Source organism: Zalophus californianus, chromosome 15 (genome assembly GCF_009762305.2).
Source record: "Zalophus californianus isolate mZalCal1 chromosome 15, mZalCal1.pri.v2, whole genome shotgun sequence".
NCBI lineage: Eukaryota > Metazoa > Chordata > Mammalia > Carnivora > Otariidae > Zalophus > Zalophus californianus.
This window is the reverse complement of record NC_045609.1, coordinates 64287973-64304837: the sequence shown is the minus strand read 5'-3', so window position 1 is coordinate 64304837 and position 16865 is coordinate 64287973.

The following is a 16865-nucleotide window of genomic DNA, read 5'->3' as shown; positions in this document are numbered from 1 at the left end:
GAGGTCAGCTTAGTACTTGTCACATATGCTGTTCTGTTTTCTAGCCACTGGGGCGATTTGCCAGGGGTAAAGAAAGAATAAAGAGAAAATTCTAAAAGACTGTCTCTCTAGATGTCCCTGGGTAATTGATCTAAGTCCAATGTGAACAATACAGGTACTGCAGCCTCAGCATTACTTTTGGAGATGGAGAGGCATTTTCTTTACCATAACAGAAAAAAAGGTACAAGTAGATCATTCAGTGCCTGGAAAATTAGAATGTATAATAGTAGAAGTATTCAGGTTTAATCAAATCTCAAATTATAAAAGGTAACAAGGAGACTCTAGAGGTCCTTGAATTATAAAAACCTAATTTGAATTGGAGACAATATTTTTCTTTCAGGAAAATAAATGCCAAAATAAATTTACCTTCTTTGGGAAAATTTTTATTATTCTTATGATCTTGTTATCAAACAGTTACCTTCCCTTCTTCCCACCTATGGAGCTAAAAGTCTTAGTGGACTCTCTAAAATAGGCATTACATTTCACATTATCTAGTCAGGTAGGACGTAAGTCTGAAAACTCATTGAGGAGTTTCTAGCCTCTGATACTAATGGAAATCAAAGTGTATTAGGTCTATGTTACAATAAATATAGCATCTGTTGTGAATCTAGAACTTAAGAGAAAATATCTTGTGGGATGAAAAAAGTAGAATCTGATCATTTATGAAATATAAAACTTTTGGCCAAATTACCACAAAATGGCATCAAGTATATCTTCTTTAAGGGAATTTCTTGGTATTGTAATTATTAAGGGCAGGTAATCAAAGTAAGTATGCTGTAAATTTTTATCCCTTATTATTGAATTTACTTTGAAGCAGTAAAAATATATTTTTTAAAGTTTAATATTTATAGGATTCAGTAGTAGTGTCAGGAAATAGTAAATTCATATAGAACTCACTTTCAAAGGGCTTATTAACCTAATTGAGTTAAGCTAATTAGACAGATATAGATAGATGGTAGATAGATGGATAGATAGATTAAAACAGAAATTAACATAGTCTGTTCTAATAATTTTAAAGGCATTAGTACTTCAGGTATTAGTAAGTGGAAAAAATCTGAAAATCAAGGGTCCCTTATAATTCTATATGAATTTTCAAGTTAGCTGGTATTCAGATAGAGATTTTGTTGAATCTATAGATCAGTTTGGGGACTTGTCCTATCTTAACAATGCTAAATTTTCTGATCCACAAATATGAATTATTTTCCCATTTATTTAGATTTTTTTATTTTTTCAACAATAGTTTTCAGAGTAAACTGCTATTTTTTGCATTTTTTGTTAAATTTATTGCTAAATATTTTATTCTATTTGATGATATTTTGAATGGAAGTGTTTTCTCATTTTTTTCAAATTGTTCATTGTAAGTGCATAAAAACACAACTGAGTTTGGCATATTGATCTGGTATCCTGAAGTCTTGCTTAACTCACTTATTAGTTTTTGGAAAAAAACTTAGTGAATTCCTTAGGATTTCTTATATATAAGATCATGTCATCTGCAGATACAGATAGTTTTACTTCTTTCTTTCCAGCCTAGATGTGCTTTATTTCTTTTTCTTGCCTAATTGCCTAGAAAAAACCTTTAGTACAATCTTGAAGAAAAATGTTGAGAGCAGACATTCTTATCTTGTTTACTGATCTTAGGGAGAAAGCATCCAGTTTTTACCATTAAATATGATGTTAGTTGTGGATTTTCATAGATGCCCTTCATCAGGTTAGGCAATTTCCTTCTATTCCTAGATTTTTATTATGAAAGGTGTTGGATTCCATCAATTGCTTTTTATGCATCTATTGAGATGATCATGTGATTTATTGTTTCTTACTCTATAGATAATGGTGTATAATGTTAATTGATTTTCAGATGTTGAAGTAATTTTGTGCTCCTGGGATAAATCCCACTTGATCATTGTATATAATTCTTTTTATATGTTGCTGGATTCAGTTTGCTAAGATTTTGTTGTGGGATTTTGTATCCATATTCATAGGAGATATTGGTCTGCAATTTTCTTGTCATCTCTCTCTCTGGTTTTGCTATCAAGGAAATGCTGCCTTTATTAAATGAATTGGGAAGTGTTTATTCTCCTATTTTTTTGGAAAAGTTTATGAAGAATTGGTGTTAATTCTTTGTTTGAAAGAATTTAGCAATCAAGCCATCTGGGCCTAGGCTTTTATTTGTGGGTAGTTTTTTTTTTTTTTAATACTAATTCAATCTCTTTATTTACTATAGATCTATTTTGTTGTTGTTGTTGTTACAGATCTATTTAGATGGTCTTTTCTTGAGTAGTTTTTGGCAGTTTGTGTTATGTAGGAATTTGTTTATTTTATCTGAGTTCTATAATTTGTTTGCTTATAATGTTCATGGTATTTCTTTATAATCCTTTTTATTTTTGTAAGGTTGGTACTATTCTTTCCTCTTTTATTTCTGATTCTAGTAATTTGAGTCTTGTTTTTTGTTTGTTTGTTTGTTTGTTTTTTCTCCCCTTGGCCAATCTAAGTAAGTTTGTCAATTTTGTTGATCTTTTCCAAGAATCAGCTTTCGGTTTCATTGATTTTTTTTAATTGTTTTCCCTATTCTCGGTTTCATTAATTTTTATGCTTTATTTCCTTTCTTTTGTAGATTTTAGCTTAGTTTTATTCCCCCCCACTCACTGTCTTAATGTAGAGGTCAGGTTACTTATTTAAAATCAGTCTTCTTCCTTAACATGGACATTTCCGGCTCTAAATTTCCCTCTAGGGACTGCTTAGTTCTTGGTTCTTAGCTATATCCCATAAGATTTGGTATGTTGACTCTTCATTTCCATTTACCTCAAAGTATTTTATGATTTCTCTTTTGATTTCTTCTATGACCCCTTGGTTAGTGAGAAGTGTGTTGTGTAATTTCTCCATATTTCTGAGCCTCTCAATTTTCTTTCTCTTCTATTGATTTCTAATTTTATTCCACTGTAGTCTGAGAATGTACAGTATAATACCCCTAGCCTTTTAAATTTATTGAGGTTTGTTTTATAGCCTAGTATATGGTCACTGTTCCATGTGCATTTGAGAAGAATGGCTGTTATTAGGTAAACTGTCCTATAGAGGTCTAAAGGGTCTAACCATGATATGGTTTAAGTCTAGCTTCTTGTTAACTCTCTGTTTAGTTGTACTACCCATTATTGTAGGTGGGGTATTGAACTCTTCAGCTATTATTATTGTACTGTCTATATCTCCCCTTATATAGGTCTTTTTTTTTGCTTCACATATCTCAGTGCTCTTTTATTATACATTTATATTTAACCATTATCATAGCCTCTCGATTGGTTGACCCTTTTATCATTATGAAATGTCACTCTTTTATCACTATCAGTAGCATTTTTTAAGTCTACATTGTCTGACATTAGTATAGCTGCTGCGCCTTTCTGTGGTTCTTGCTTCATGGTCTGATTCTGCTAGGGCTGCCATAAGGGAATACCATAGCCTGGGCAACTTAAACAGCAGAAAAATATTTTCTCAGAGTTCTGGAAGCTGGAAGTCCAAGATCAAGGTGCCAGAAAAGTTGGTTTCACAGGTGAGGCCTCTCTCCTTGGTTTACAGATGACCACCTTCTCATTGTACCCGCATACAGCTATTCCTTTGTACATGCACACTCCTGGTGTACCTTCTGATGTAAACAATCTTGCTTCCATAGAAATGGTGTTGGAATACGGCATTCCCACTACATTTCTCTCCTTATCTCCACAAGGAGACACCAGAGAGAGGCATTTTAAGAAAACAATGAATATGGGCCATTAGATGAGTTTAACAGCTGAAACAAGGGGGGGATGGGAACATGCATGAGACATTCATGGAAGATGATGAGATTATGGCAGCTGTATTTTTTTGGAGGGAGAACTTGAAGATAAGGGAGAGTGTGAGCGTCCTGAGTGTCAGGTAAGAGCTTAGTTCAACATTCTGAAAGAAATAGAAGAGCCACAGCCCAGGAGTACAGTAATAAAGGAAGTTTTTTCAACTATCAAAATCCAGCTACTATAGCAAAAGCTTGTGAACATTGTAACTATGGGCATCATTTCAACTTTTTATCCCAATCCTTCAATAATTAGCAAAGTATGGTGAAAGGTCATAGGTTAAGTGAATAATTTCCTGCACTCTTACGTGTATAGACCAGATATCTCTATTAGGTAGAGATATCTATAGAAATAATGTACCTCTCATCTATGGCAGTGATCACAGATACAACTTCACATATATTGTGTGATTATTTGATTTCTATTTCCTCATAAGTAATAGCCCCACAGGTAGGAACTGTACATATGTTTGTTTGCCATTTATATCTCCAGTGTCTAACTTAGTGCCTGTGACATAGTACAAACTCAACAACATTCCTTGAATTAGTGGATGGATAGAGGATGGATGGATGAATGGACAGAGGGTAGAAATTATTTTAAAGATAACTAATTATCTTAGTTTGGTACATGTCCAATTTGAGATGTTTGCTATCTTTTTTTCTATTGTCAAACTCAAAAAGGAAAAAAAAAATCCTGTATTCCTAGTCCATGGATTAAAAAAAACAACCTGAAAAATATCTGTCTTCCTTTGCAGATGGTATAACTAGTGAAGTGAAACTCACCAAATGAGAGCCCTCTCTGGGGACAGGTTGAAGTTCAAGTTATCAAATGAACTAACTATCCTGGCTAGGGTCCTACAAAAACATTCTAAGGATGCTCACCTTTAAATAACCACTTTCATTCTAAATAAAATACAGATAACTTCCCCAGTGAAAAACTGCTGAGCACTGTTTTTCCAATTCATCAAAGCGTAAAGCTAGCCCATATACAAATCAATTCAGGGGGTGTGCAAAAGGGAGGAAAGAAGAATACCAAGACAAAATATCCATTAAAAGTGCAAAGTGCAGTAATGATTAGGAGCCTATACAAACTTAGCCTTCACAAATGGCAGCAACCAAATTTCTGAGTAATCCTCCCTAGAATAGGTCAAGGGAGAAAGGATTAGTTGAAGGTGAATGGACAGTAATGTTGTCTGATCAATTGCCCTCAGTATGCTTCAGACATCCCACAGTGTCAAAGCAGCTTGGTCTGATTGGTTGTGCCAAGGGTTGTCTTGTCAGAAATTCAATTCACGTAAGCGAAGAAGGCAAACAAACTTATATTTCTTAAGGACAAGTCTTGTTTGGAAACAGGAAGCAGGTACCCTGCAGTTTTCAAACGATGTGCATGGTATCTATCCCAATATCAATGTTGCCAGTTTACTTGCATAAAATGGTCTCATTTAACAAGCCCCCACACTCTTCTGCTATCATTTGGTCCAGTTTTAGGTGGGTTTTATCTTTTTTTTTTTTTAAAGGTTTTATTTCTTTATTTGACAGAGAGAGACACAGCGAGAGAGGGAACACAAGCTGGGGGAGTGGGAGAGGGAGAAGCAGGCTCTCCACCAAGCAGAAGCCCATGCGGGGCTCAATCCCAGGACCCTGGGATCATGACCTGAGCCAAAGGTAGGTGGGTTTTATCTTATTTAACACTGGCAGCCAAGTTAAGAAAAAAAAATTGTCAGCCATGTTTTATGTCTCTTTTAAAATCTCATGGAGCCAATACCTCTTGTTAGAGAGGTATTAAAAATTTTTGAGACTCTGCTCACCATAGCCAGGTTGCTTCTAGCACAGACTCAGGGGACTAGTACTTAACAGGAGAAGAAGACATGCTTGGAAGGAGAGGGTTTCACTCCAGGGAGAGCAAATCCAGATGCTGGTGTTGAGGGAGGTGTCACTCTGGCAGGCTAACCACAGAGCTCCAAGGTCATGGCACAAAATGAAGCAGGCCTGGCCAGGAGTCATCTACCACAGAAGATGAGAGTAGGATCACAAAGAGGGATCCAACAGGAAAAGACACTCTTGAATCCCAAGAAACAGGCACTTAACCTTAAAGATGGGAGTCTTAACAAGCATTTTCCTTCCTTCCTCCATTCACTCATTCATTCAAAACTATTCTGTGACAGGCACCAGAGATATAATGAGTTAAATGGATATGGTTCTTGCCCTCACAGATTTTACTGTATAGTGAGACAGACATTCACACGATGAATACTCACATAGACACATTATCATGAACTATGGTTTCATTCTAAGAATCAGAAGCTCATGGGACTAGAAATGTGAAATAAGAAGTCCTAAAGTAGCCTGGTGGCTCCAGTGAAGTCTCACTTCCCTGAGGAGACATGTGAACTAAGATATGAAGAATTAGCAAGAGAATGGGGGTGAGGAAACATTCAAAGTTCTCAGGTGGGAGATAATTATATATTCAAGGAATTAAAAGAAGACCAGTGCAGCTGAATCATAGAAATCGAGAGGGATATTGACAGAAGGGGATGAAAAGGAAGCAGAAACCAGTCACTGAAAATCTTGTGAATCCTGTTAAGATTTTGGTTTTTATTTTAAAAGCATTGGGAAGACATTGCATGCCTTAAATGAAATAACATAATTGGGTATATTTTTAAAAGAGGACTCTGATTGAGACATGGAGAAAGGATTGTGGGTCATGAAAGTGGAAGGAACAGGAATGAATGATGACTTGGGAAGATTTTTTTTTAATTTGTTTTCTGGATGAAAAAATGACAGCTGTCTAGATTAGGGTGCTTCAAACAGAGATGATAGAGAGAGGCTGACATATTACAAGAGGTGAGGTCAAGAAGCGTGGTGATGGATTGAACGAGATATGTGGTTGTTGGTGGAGAGAGAAGTGACAGAATTACTCCTCAGATTCTCCTTGTGGAAGTATTCAGATGATGGTCTACTTTACAAAAATAATAAACACTGGAAGAAGATTGGATAGAAGAGAGGACTGAGTTCTGTTTTAGAATTTCCAATTTGAATTCCTTTGATACATCCTAGGAGATGTAAAGAGAACATAGCTGAGTATGTGAGCCTACAGCTCAGAGGAGACATCTGAGCTGGTCACATATCCTGGGGAGTCATTTGCATATAGGGGACTGTTGCTGATGAAAGCATTTGGTGGGTATGCCTTTGCCGAGGGAGGCAGTACAGAATGAGGAAAGAGGAGCACTTGGAACCCAGCCTTGAAAAATGTCAACCTTTAGAAGTTCGGAAGAAGAAAATGGACCAGAAAAAGACTGGAAGTAGCAGGCAGAGAGATAGAAAAGAAGTAGGAAGTAGGAGTGATATATCACAGAAGGCAAGGGAAAGTATTTTCAGAAGGAGGGAGTGATCCCCAACAACATTGAATGCTGATAAGGAATCAAGAAAGATGAGGATTGAAGAATGTTCATTGAATGGTGACATGGAGGTCATTGGTGACTACAAAGAGCTTTTTTAGTGGAATTTTGTGGTTGTTGATATTGTTGTTTTCTCTTCAAATCAATGAAACTCTTTCTCTCACGATCAATACAACTATTGCCTTGCTGATTAATGAATTAACCAAGATTTTCAGCATTAAGCAGGTTTTAAAGGGAGAAGGTAGGAGGCTGATAAAGGAAGTTAGGAAGATACACTATGGAGATACTTTAGGAAGCTTGTTAGAAATGCAGACAGCTGCATTCAACCTCTTCAGATTTTCATGTAATAAGTCTATAGTCAGGTAAGGGAACCCTCGAGGGCAACTAGTCTTCTTTCCCGTGAGGGTTCTCTCACACCGACTCTTGGCTTGTCCATTTGACTGGCTTTGCCTAATGAAGCATTAGTGTGAAGCAAACAAAGCCTTGAGAAGTGCTTACCACTGGGGCGTGCCATCTGGGAATGCTCCTTCTTGGAATACAGTTGCCAAAAATTAATAAAACAGGAAACAACAAATGTTGGTGAGGATGCGGAGAAAGGGGAACCCTCTTATACTATTGGTGGGAATGCAAGCTGGCACAGCCACTCTGGAAAACAGTATGGAGGTTCCTCAAGATGTTAAAAATAGAGCTACCCCATGACCCAGCAAATGCCCTATAAGGCATTTACCCCAAAGATACAGATGTAGGGAACAGAAGGGGCACATGCACCCCAACATTCATAGCAGCAATGTCCACAATAGCTAAACTGTGGAAGGAGCCGAGATGCTTCATCCATCAACAGATGAATGGATAAAGAAGATGTGGTACATATATATGATGGAATACAATTCAGCCACCTGAAAGGATGAATACCCACCATTTGTATCAACATGTATGGCACTGGAGGGGATTATGCTAAGTGAAGTAAGTCAAGCAGAGAAAGACAGTTATCATATGGTTTCACTCATATGTGGAACATAAGCAATAGTATGGAGGACCACAGAGGGAGGGAAATCTGAAGGGGGAGAAATCAGAGAGGGAGATGAACCATGAGAGACTATGGATACCAGGAAAGGAACTGAGGGTCTCAGAGGGGAGGGGGTGGGGGGAGGGGGGTAACAGGGTGATGGGTATTAAGGAGGGCACGTGTTGTGATACACACTGGGTGTTATATGTAACTAATGAATCACTGAACTCTATATCAAAAACTAATGATGTACTATACAGTGGCTAACTGAACATAATAATAAAAACAAAATTAAAAAAAAATAAAAGGAATACAGTTGCCAGTTGTAAAGAAGGCCAGATAGCTATGTGGAGTTATTCAAGGTAGAATGGAGACCCCTAGCTGGGGCTTTCAGCTAGCAGAGAATACCAGTGAGGGGGTCATGTTGGACCCATTAGACATCCCAGCACCTCTGCCAAGCCCACTTGAGACAGAACTGCCTGATCAGCTCAGAGACTCATGAAAAAATAATGGGTTGTTTTTGTTTAGGCTACTAAGTTTTGGAGTGATGTGTTAGGCATTAACAGGGACTGTAAGAATCCCCATTTTAGTTTGCTCCTCTGGTGATTCTAACTATACTGTTCCAGAATATATCAGCCCATTTTACACTTGCCACCATCTTCTCCCCTTCTCTTCTCCCTCTTTTTTCTCCAGCTTCTGCTCCTTGCAACTCCCTACCTGGCAGCATCAGACATGAGAGGATCGAGCAGGAACCTGAAATCTTTCCTCACTCATGTACGACACTGGGTAACTGACTTAATTCTGGGAGCTTCAGAAGCCCTATCTCCACAGCCCAGGGACAAGAGTTCTATCGCAGGAAAATGTGAGGTGATGTGTGTGGGATCTACATCTAGGAAACATTAGCTCCCCTTCTCCTGTCACGGGTTTATCGTTTTCCCTTGAAGTACTCCGTAGCACATTTATTTAAGTTACTTTCCTCATGTTTGGTAACATTCACTTTTATTGGCCTCACAGTCATCGACACTCATACACAATAGGGTTTCTTATAGATTACTTACAAGGTGTGAAATAAGACTTCTAAAGGGTTAAGATTTCTTCTTAGAAAACCATCTGTACTAAAATGCTATCTTGTAGTGAAGGGATCATTTTACTTTTTTAAAATTTTTTAATTTTATTATGTTATGTTAATCACCATACATTACATCATTAGTTTTTGTTGTAGTGTTCCATGATTCATTGTTTGCATATAACACCCAGTGCTCCATTCAGTACATGCTTCTTTAATACCCATCACCACGAAGGGATCATTTTAGATGAAGGCAGGTGGGGTGGAGGACGCAGGGCGAGTGCTCTCCTATTCCCCTGCACCACCCCTGGAAAATTTCAACCACTGTGGATTTTGCATAATAGAAAGCACAAGAAGACTTCTGGCTTCAGAGGCACTGAGGGGAAGCCAAAGTTCCTATTATATTTCTAAGCTCTTCTTTTCTGCTTGAACAAGTAATGGCATCACTCACCTATACAAGCTATCAGTAGAAAATTCTGATACTCTCTCCCTCAGGACAAATCCAAAATAAACTGTCAGGAGCCTATAATGGTACCAGGCTCTGAAACAACTGGAGTCCCCAGGCATTTCTCAGAATGGAAAAGGAACTTGTGAAACTCATTGTGTTCCCGTTCTCCTCTGAGCCCTTGGTGACCTGATATTGGGGCTGATTGCTGGTTCCTCTGCTTCAGGGTTGCTCATGCAAGTGATTGGAGTTCAAGCACAAGCCACAACCTAATCAAGCCCAGGGCTGCTTGGCTGGGAATTTGCTCTCCTAGCATGTGTGGCTGGCCTGGGAGATATGCATCATGGATATACTGGTTGGCTCGGGGCCGATATTGGGGAATTTGGATTACTGGGAAGGTGGAGGAAATTTGTACTCTTCGAAAAAAAACTGGAAAGCAGCTCTGCAAAATCTGCTGGCAGCTTGCTACTTCATCACTTCACCCCATTCATTGGACCCATGCTCTTTTTTTTAAAAAAATTTTTATTGTTATGTTAATCACCATATATTACATCATTAGTTTATGATGTAGTGTTCCATGATTCATTGTTTGTGCATAACACCCAGTGCTCCATAAAGAATGTGCCCTCTTTAATACCCATCACCAGGCAAACCCATCCCCCTACCCTCCTCCCCTCTAGAACCCTCAGTTTGTTTTTCAGAGTCCATCGTCTCTCATGGTTCGTCTCCCCCTCTAACTTACTCGCCTTCATTCTTCCCCTCCCGCTATCATCTTCTTTTTCTTTTTTCTTAACATATGTTGCATTATTTGTTTCAGAAGTACAGATCTGTGATTCAAAAGTCTTGTACAATTCACAGCACTCACCATAACACATACCCTACCCAATGTCTATCACCCAGCCACCCCATCCCTCCTAGCCCCCACCACTCCAGCAACACTAAGTTTGTTTCCTGAGATTAAGAATTCCTCATATCAGTGAGGTCATATGATACATGTCTTTCTCTGATTGACTATTTCACTCAACATAACACCCACCAGTTCCATCCACGTCATTGCAAATGGCAAGATCTCATGCCTTTTGATGGCTGCATAATATTCCATTGTGTATATATACCACCTCTTCTTTTTCCATTCATCTGTTGATGGACATCTTAGCTCTTTCCACAGTGTGGCTATTGTGGACATTGCTGCTATAAACATTGGGGTGCACATACCCCTTCGGATCCCTACATTTGTATCTTTGGGGTAAATACCCAGTAGTGCAATTGCTGGACCGTATGGTAGCTCTATTTTCAACTGTTTGAGGAACCTCCATACTGTTTTCCAGAGGGGTTGCACCAACTTGCATTCCCACCAACAGTGTAGGAAGCTACCCCATTCTCCACATCCCTGCCAATATCTGTCGTTTCCTGACTTGTTAATTTTAGCCATTCTTTTCATGTGTCTGTTGGCCATTTGGATGTCTTCTTTGGAAAAATGTCTGTTCATGTCTTCTGCCCATTCCTTGATTGGATTATTTGTTCTTTGGCTGTTGAGTTTGATAAGTTCTTTATAGATTCTGGATACTAGCCCTTTATCTGATATATCATTTTCAAATATTTTCTCCCATTCTGTCAGTTGTCTTTTGGTTTTGTGGACTGTTTCTTTTGCTGTGCAAGAGCTTGTTATCTTGATGAAATCCCAATAGTTCATTTTTGCTCTGGCTTCCCTTGCCTTTGGCGATGTTTCTAGGAAGAAGCAGCTGCGGCTGAGGTCAAAGAGGTTGCTGCCTGTGTTCTCCTTTAGGATTTGGATGGACTCCTGTCTCACGTTTAGGTCTTTCAACCATTTGGAGTCTATTTTTGTGTGTGGTGTAAGAAAATGGTCCAGTTTCATTCTTCTGCACGTGGCTGTCCAATTTTCCCAACACCATTTGTTGAAGAGACTGTCTTTTTTCCATTGGACATTCTTTCCTGCTTTGTCAAAGATAAGTTGACCATAGAGTTGAGGGTCCATTTCTGGGCTCTCGATTCTGTTCCATTGATCTATGTGTCTGTTTTTGGGCCAGTACCATACTGTCTTGATGATGACAGCTTTGTAATAGAGCTGGAGGTCCAGAATTGTGATGCCTCCAGCTTTGCTTTTCTTTTTCAACATTCCTCTGGCTATTCGGGGTCTCTTCTGGTTCCATAAAATTTTAGGATTATTTGTTCCATTTCTTTGAAAAAAGTGGATGGTATTTTGATAGCGATTGCATTGAATGTGTAGATTGCCCTAGGTAACATTGACATCTTCACTATGTTGGTTCTCCCAATCCAAGAGCACGGAACGTTTTTCCATTTCTCTGTGTCTTCTTCAATTTCTTTCATGAGTATTTTACAGTTTTCTGAGTACAGATCCTTTGCCTCTTTGGTTAAATTTATTCCTAGATATCTTATGGTTTTGGGTGGAATTGTAAATGGGATCGACTCCTTGATTTGTCTCTCTTCTGTCTTGTTGTTGGTGTATAGGAATACCACTGATTTCTGTGCATTGATTTGATATCCCACCACTTTACTGAATTCCTGTATGAGTTCTAGCTGTTTTGGGGTGGAGTCTTTTGGGTTTTCCACATACAGTATCATATCATCTGCAAAGAGTGAGAGTTTGACTTCCTCTTTGCCGATTTGGATGCCTTTGATATCTTTTTGTTGTCTGATTGCTGTGGCTAGGACTTCTAATACTATGTTGAATAGCAGTGGTGATAGTGGACATCCCTGCCGCGTTCCTGACCTTAGGGGAAAAGCTCTCAGCTTTTCCCCATTGAGAATGATATTCGCTTTAGGTTTTTCACAGATGGCTTTTATGTTATTGAGGTATGTACCCTCTATCCCTATACTCTGAAGAGTTGAGATCAAGAAAGGATGCTGTACTTTGTCAAATGCTTTTTCTGCATCTATTGAGAGGATCATATGATTCTTGTTCTTTCTTTTGTTACTGTATCGTATCACATTGACTGATTTGCGGATGTTGAACCAGCCTTGCAGCCCAGGGATAAATCCCACTTGGTCGTGGTGAATAATCCTTTTAATGTACTGTTGGATCCTATTGCCTAGTATTTTGGTGAGAATTTTTGCATCCATGTTCATCAAGGACATTGGTCTGTAATTCTCCTTTTTGATGGGGTCTTTGTCTGGTTTGGGGAGCAAGGTAATGCTGGCCTCATAAAATGAGTTTGGAAGTTTTCCTTCCATTTCTATTTTTTGGAACAGTTTCAGGAGAATAGGTATTAATTCTTCTTGAAATGTCTGATAGAATTCCCCTGGGAAGCCATCTGGCCCTGGGCTTTTGTTTCTTGGGAGATTTTTGATGACTGCTTCAATTTCCTTAGTGGTTATAGGTCTGTTCAGGTTTTCTATTTCTTCCTGGTTCAGTTTTGGTAGTTAATACATCTCTAGGAATGCACCCATTTCTTCCAGGTGATCTAATTTGCTGGCCTAGAGTTGCTCATAATATGTGCTTATAATTCTTTCTATTTCTTTGCTGTTGGTTGTGATCTCTCCTCTTTTATTCATGATTTTGTGGATTTGGGTCCTTTCTCTTTTCTTTTTGATAAGTCTGGCCAGCGGTTTATCAATCTTGTTAATTCTTTCAAAGAACCAGCTCCTAGTTTCGTTGATCTGTTCTACTGTTCTTTTGGTTTCGATTTCATTGATTTCTGCTCTGATCTTTATTATTTCTCTTCTCCTGCTGGCTTTAGGCTTTATTTGCTGTTCTTTCTCCAGCTCCTTTAGGTGTAGGGTTAGTTTGTGTATTTGAGACCTTTCTTGTTTCTTGAGAAAGGCTTGTATTGCTATATACTTTCCTCTCAGGACTGCCTTTGCTGTAAACCAAAGATTTTGAACACTTGTGTTTTCATTTTCATTGGTTTCCATGAATTTTTTTAATTCTTCTTTAATTTCCTGGTTGACCCATTCATTCTTTAGTAGGATGCTCTTTAGCCTCCATGTATTTGAGTTCTTTCTGACTTTCCTCTTGTGATTGAGTTCTAGTTTCAAAGCATTGTGGTCTGAAAATATGCAGGGAATGATCCCAATCTTTTGGTACCGGTTGAGACCTGATTTGTGACCTAGGATGTGATCAATTCTGGAGAATGTTCCATGGGCACTAGAGAAGAATGTGTATTCCGTTGCTTTGGGATGGAATGTTCTGAATATGTCTGTGAAGTCCATTTGGTCCAGTGTGTCATTTAGAGTCTTTATTTCCTTGTTGATCTTTTGCTTAGATGATCTGTTCATTTCAGTCAGGGGGGTGTTAACGTCCCCCACTATTATTGTATTGTTGTCAATGTGTTTCTTTGCTTTTGTTATTAATTGCCTTATATACTTGGCTGCTCCCATGTTAGGGGCATAGATATTTACACTTGTTAGCTCTTGTTGGATAGACCCTTTAAGTAGGATATAGTGTCCTTCCTCATCTCTTATTACAGTCTTTGTTTTAAAATCAAATTTGTCTGATATAAGGATTGCCACCCCAGCTTTCTTTTGGTGTCCATGAGCATGGTAAATGGTTTTCCACCCCCTCACTTTCAATCTGGGGGTGTCTTTGGGTCTAAAATGAGTGTCTTGCAGACAGCATATTGATGGGTCTTGTTTTTTAATCCAATCTGATAGCCTGTGTCTTTTGATTGGGGCATTTAGCCCATTTACATTCAGGGTAACTATTGAAAGGTATGAATTTAGTGCCATTTTATTGCCTGTAAGGCGACTGTTACTGTCTGTGTATTGTCTGTGTTCCTTTCTGATCTATGCTGCTTTTAGGCTCTCTCTTTGCTTAGAGGACCCCTTTCAAGATTTCTTGGAGGGCTGGTTTCGTGTTTGCAAATTCCTTTAGTTTTTGTTTGTCCTGGAAGCTTTTTATCTCCTTCAATATTCAACAACAGCCTAGCTGGATATAGTATTCTTGGCTGCATATTTTTCTCGTTTCGTGCTCTGAAGATATCTTGCCAGTCTTTTCTGGCCTGCCAGGTCTCTGTGGATAGGTCTGTTGCCAATCTAATATTTCTACCATTGTTGGTTATATATCTCCTCCCGAGCTGCTTTCAAGATTTTCTCTTTGTCTCTGAGACTCGTAAGTTTTACTATTAGATGTCGGAGTGTTGACCTATTTTATTGATTTTGAGAGGGGTTCTCTGTGCCTCCTGGATTTTGATACCTGTTTCCTTCCTCCCATTAGGGAACTTCTCTGCTATTATTTGCTCCAGTATACCTTCTGCCCCTCTCTCTCTTTATTCTTCTTCTGGGATCCCAATTATTCTAATGTTGTTTCGTCTTACCGTATCACTTATCTCTCGAATTCTGCCCTCGTGATCCTGTAGTTGTTTCTCTCTCTTTTTCTCAGCCTCTTTATTTTCCATCATTTGGTCTTCTATATCACTGATTCTCTCTTCTGCCTCATTTATCCTAGCAGTTAGTGCCCCCAGTTTTGATTGCACCTCATCAATAGCCTTTTTGATTTCGACTTGGTTAGATTTTAGTTCTTTTATTTCTCCAGAAAGGGTTTCTCTAATAACTTCCACGCTTTTTTCAAGCCCAGCTAGTATCTTTAAAGTCATGATTCTGAACTCTAGGTCTGACATCGTACTAATGTCCGTATTGAGTAGGTCCCTGGCTGACGGTACTACCTCTTGTTCTTTTTGCTGAGGTGATTTTTTTCGTCTTGCCATTTTGTCCAGAGGAGAATAGATGAATGAGAGAACAAAATGCTAACAGGTTAACAACGTCCCCAGCAAATATACTCTATAAAAATCAGAAAAGACCTGAAACCAGGGGAAAAGAAAGGGAAAGAAAGAAAAAAGAAAGAGGAAAAAAAAAGATAAAAACAGAACAATACAAAAAAAAGCAGAATATGATCAAATATGATCAGTCTAGTGCATAGAGCAGTGCCACACTTTAGATTTTGGGCGTATTTTGGTCTGTTAGAAAAAAGTGCCTCCTAAAATTTTAAAGGAAGAAAGACATATATGTACAAAATAAGGGTTGATTCAATGAAGGGATGGAAGATGACTGTAAAGATGAAAAGTATAAAAAATTTTATAAAAGGAATTGATAAGTTGTTTGAAAAAAGAAAGAAGAAGATTTAAAAAAAAAAAGAAAGAAAAAATGGAGAGTGTGATCAGGCAGAAGACTAGAACAAAGCCATGCACTAGTGATTTAGGGTATATTTTGATCTGTTAGAAGAAACTGTATCTCAAAATTTTAAAGAGAGGACAACTTATATATATACATGCCAAAAATAACGGTAACTACTATGAAGGGATAAAATATGACTCTAAAATTGAAAAATAAAAAATGTTTTTTTTTTTTAAAAAAGGGATTGATAAGATGTTGGTTGAAAAAGGGAAAAAGAAAAATTAAAAAAAAAAAAACAGTTAAAGAAATTAACTTTGGGGCGGAGCAAGATGGCGGAGGAGTAGGAGACCTAGATTTTGTCTGGTCTCAGGAATTCAGCTGAATAGGGATCAAACCATTCTGAACACCTACGAACTCAACAGGAGATCGAACAGGAGAGTAGCAACAACTCTCTGAACAGAGAAGCGACCACTTACTGGAAGGTAGGGCGTGCGGAGAAGTGAATCCGAGGCGATATTCGGGAGGATAGACGGCGGGGGAGGGGCCTCCGCCGGCCGCTTCTGGCAAGTGCTAGAGCCGCGGAGCACAAAATCGGACCTTTTAAAAGTTGGCTCGGTGGAGGGACGTCGCTGCAGTGGCTAAGCGGGGGGTGGAATCCTCCCGGGACAGTGTGGTCTCAGGACCCTTGGGGTCACAGAGAGACCGGGGGTGCCTGAGTGTGGCAGAGCTCCCAGGTATCAGAGCAGGGAAGCCGGCTGCAGAGACGGAGCAGAGTCACGGGCTCTCAGCTCTGGGTTGCCACAAACTGTGATCTGCGGCCCAGTCGGGGCACGGCTCCCCCAGCAGGGACCCAACAAGCAGCAGATCCGGGGAGACTCCCCTTCCTTCCCGGGGAGGAGCGGTGCGGGAACGCACTGCAGGGATCTGCTGGGTTTGGAGACTCCGAGCGGGGTCGGGTGCCAGAGATAGCAACGCTCGATCACAGGCCAGGTGAGCACGGAGTGCGG